Raw genomic sequence first — 3,782 nt, forward strand, 5'->3', positions numbered from 1 at the left:
CGGGTGTCGCCCTTCCGAAGGCCCGTGTCTAAGTCCTGCTGTCCCGCAGGGCAGCGCGTCCTGTCTGAGACCTCTGGCATTGACGGGTGACCTTACATCGTCTTGTCATACTGACCTGTGTGGCAACGAGCGCCTCCTCAGATTAAGTTGCTCTTCAGGGACCTCCAGCTTCTCAGAGTCACTCTTTCTCGTCTTAAAAAAGTCTGTTTTTTAAGAGTTGGCTCCCGCCAGGCCAGGGCCGTGTGGCGAGGATTCAAAGGCCAGGCGAGCCGAGGCCCTCGCTGCTAAGGAGCTTCCGCCGAGCGACGGGAGGGAAACCACAGAGACCTGCTGGGCAGCGGGTGGCCAGAGCCGCGGTGGCCTCAGAGCGGCGGCGCGGGGCCTTCTGAGGAAGCAGAATTTGCCTCTGGCCTGGGGAGCGGGAATTTGAGCCAGCTAAGTGACAGGTAAGCAGGACACCAGCCACTGGGAAGAGCTGCCACCACCCGTGGCCAACTGCCCTGGCACCGGCGTGGGCTGGTGGCCCCAGTGCCCAGGACTGTGGGCGAGGAGCACAGAGTACCTTTATACGCCCGCGATGTGGGTCATGCCGCCTCCTGTCATACAGGAAAGTGGAGGCTGAGCGACGTGAAATCACTGAAGCTGGCTATGGAATGGAGATTAGTCCTCGGTTCCTTACTTGGGTCCCGCAACAGGTTGCCCATCGCCTGGGTGAGGTTTGGACGGGCAGAGGAGGGAAGGAGGTGAGGGCAGTGTGAGCTGAGTTTGGCCCTGGGCAAGGCTTGAGTTTTGTGCCTATGTATCCAGAGGTTTTGGTGAGCTAGTGAAGGGAGGCTGGGGCGACCACAGAGGGCCTTGTGTACCAACCTGGGTGCCAGGCTTTATCCTGGGACAGTTGCAGGACCCCTGAGAGTGGAGATGGGAGAAGGCAAATGCTTCCAAGTGGTGCTGCTGGAAGGTTCTCCCAGCTTGGGTTGGTACCTGGTACAGGGCCGTGCACAGACTTTGGAGTGCAGTTGGGTGGCCTGGGGTGAAAAGGCTCTGACCCAGGGTGGAGCTGATTAAGAATGAAAATGGGTGGGTGGAGGGGGAACCAGATCCCAAAAGAAGAACCGGCCAGATACAGTGACTGCTGAGAGACATTGGTGACCATATAGTCAGAAATGACTAATTCAGAGACCAGGAGAATGCTGTCCCATATCAAAAACCAGGAAGGGAGGTTGGGAAGCAGCTTGGTGGCAGATGGCAGGGTAGGACTAGAATGCTGGAAAGGGATCGTGGTTGAAGATGCACACTTGGGAATGGTCCACAGAGCAGCCATGGCACAGGCCGCCGGAGTGCAGAGAGCCTGGAGGGATGGAATCCAGGGGAGAGCTGGGCTCTCAGGGCAGGGGTGGGGAAAGGCCTGCCGTGGACGATGGGGGCAGAGGACGGGCCTCTCGAGAAGGTCTGGGGTTGTGGGTGCCAGCTGGTTGACAGTTATCTAGGTCAGATGTCACAGAGGGAAGCAAGTCTGAGGGAAGAGCACGGACTTGACCACTGGGAACTTGGCCCTCCTCTGCACTCCCCACCGCAGTCCTGCTCCTCTGGGCCTCACACAGAGTGGGTGCCCTCGGCTGTGCCCGGCCCCTCCCCCATGCTCTGGGAGGCCTTTACTTGTCATGCACCCTCCATGAAGCCCGGCGCAGGGGAGGTGCTCAGTCCACGTTCTCGACTTGAAAAGGAAGGAGACAAGCAATGTTGTGAGAGATTCAGGCATGAGCTCTGATGAGCAGACAGAAGTGGCATTCATTTTGAAGTGGGACGAGAAGGAGAAATTGGGTGTTGATGGAAAGTGATGGGGCAGGGGTGTCCAGCAAAAAGGGTCCCCCAAGAGAAGCAAAATCTGGGACTTAGAAAAGCAGAGGCACGAGTCCAGAGAAGAGACTGGAGGGGCTGGTGGAGACTGGGGGGCTTGGTCTGAGCAGACCCCCGGATGCTTCCTTCCAACGAGAGCTATCGTGATTACTGTTCGCACTGCTCCCTGCAGCTGCCTCTGCTGGGCTCGGCCCTCGCCCTGCTAACCCTAGCCCTAACCCTAACCCATGGGTAGGGAGTGTGAGGAGTAGCTGAGGGTCCAGAGAAGATGAGGCAGGGTTGCCCAGAGCAAGGGACTCACATTGCATGACAGGTGAGATGGCTTGGGTTATGCTTGGGTGTGGCAGAAATGCAGTGAGTTATCGGAGAGTTAATCCTTTTCCAGTTATCTTTAAATCTCCTTTATCAAGTTCAGAAAAATGTCTCAAATTGGTGCTGTTCTGTCTTAAAGGTTTCCCTAACTTTTTAACCAAGCTCAAGCGCCTTCAGCAGGTAATAGTATCTAGCTAGAACTGAATAGCTCTGTTTTGTTTTCTTTGTGTTATTTTTGTAGCTACAGTAGGAGGAGATTTCTTGTCCCCTGAGATTGGACTCTGGTTGGATAATCAAAAAAGTCCCTTAGAGCAGAGAATCATAAAAAATAGCACTTTTATAACTTTAACATAATATATTTTAACTTAAAACATGTACATGCATACTTATTTGGTAATCCCAGCACTGTGAGTTGCGATGGGGTATTGCAGCGGTCATGGCCTCGTACCCTCCTCGCCAGCCCCACGTGCCGTGGTCAGTCCAGGCTGGGCTGCGGCATCACCCTGTGGGAGCAGATGTACTTTCTGAATTCAGGCCTGGGTCTTCTTCACGCTGTTTTTTGAAGCATGTATGGTTTCTGTATCATCTATAATTTCAATTTTCCACAAATGGCCAATGTAATCCATATGTTATCTTCAGTTCATTTGGTCTGAATTCAGTAAGTCAGCTATATTTTGTGTTTTCTTCTTGGTCAGGATTTACATTTTTAAAAGCTCTAGGCCTTGCTGGTTTGCCAATAACAAGAAGTTATAGTTTGCGGGCTCCAATCCCCATGCCCTCAGGTGGGCCCTGTCACCGTTGTGGCTTTTTTCTGTCTGAGCGAGTGAGCGTGGCATGGCGTGGTCATCTCTCTCCGTCGCCTCTTCTTCCTCAGTTCCTGCAGCTTCGCTGTGCTGTAGAGGTATTCTCCAGTTAGGCTTCCTGGAGGAAACCTCAGTCAAGGACTTGAATTGCGCCGTGCGTTCCTGAGCAGGGTTCACTTCTCTGGCTCTGGCCCTCTCCACAGGGCCTCCACAGCTTCGTTCCATCTGCACTTGCTGGCAGACCTTCTGCCAACCCAGCTTTCTTCCCACATGAGCCCGCTGGCTGGAGCTCTGAGTTGCCTTTCATATGCAAGCTACTCCCTAACACAGTGTCTACAATCTCATTTTCTTTGGAGTAAAGCAAGATTTGCAGAGCAGTCTGGGTGCAGAATTGTTCTAACTTTTTACACAGCCTCCCCCTCAAGTCTTATGATTTTCTTATTCACACCTAATTTAACACCAGATTTTAAAGAGATTTGCCTTTCCAGAGCATTCAACTTAGTTCTCATAGAAACTGGTATTTTCACACTGTTGTTTCATGAGACTAAAATAAATTATGTTGTTACAGTAACACTTATAACTGGTGTTACCAAGTTTATGGCCTAACCAGTGTGTCTGTTGTTCATAAAGGTCAGCTGGTGGAGGCAAAAGCGCAGGCGGGACTGACCTCTTCAGCGTGGCCCTGGAGCCTCAGACCATCTCCCCAGTGTGGGTGTTTGGTGTGCCAGGTGCCAGGTGCAGGTTTTGGGGAAGGAGTGGAGAATATGGGCTAAGGGACATCTTTGAAGTGGCGGTGGGGGGGGGGGGGGG

At 53.0% G+C, this 3,782-nt stretch overlaps 1 long non-coding RNA gene across 1 annotated transcript in view; it reads left to right on the top strand.

Moving 5' to 3' along the window:
• Positions 1–362: 362 nt before the first annotated feature.
• The window catches only part of LOC103605243, a 29,746-nt gene continuing 26,326 nt past the window's right edge, over positions 363–3,782 (top strand). The window contains exon 1 of the long non-coding RNA XR_551782.1: positions 363–446. This is a non-coding gene — a long non-coding RNA (uncharacterized LOC103605243). The remainder of the gene's footprint in view (positions 447–3,782) is intronic.

Source organism: Galeopterus variegatus, unplaced genomic scaffold (assembly GCF_000696425.1).
Source record: "Galeopterus variegatus unplaced genomic scaffold, G_variegatus-3.0.2 Scaffold5676, whole genome shotgun sequence".
In the NCBI taxonomy this organism is placed as follows: domain Eukaryota; kingdom Metazoa; phylum Chordata; class Mammalia; order Dermoptera; family Cynocephalidae; genus Galeopterus; species Galeopterus variegatus.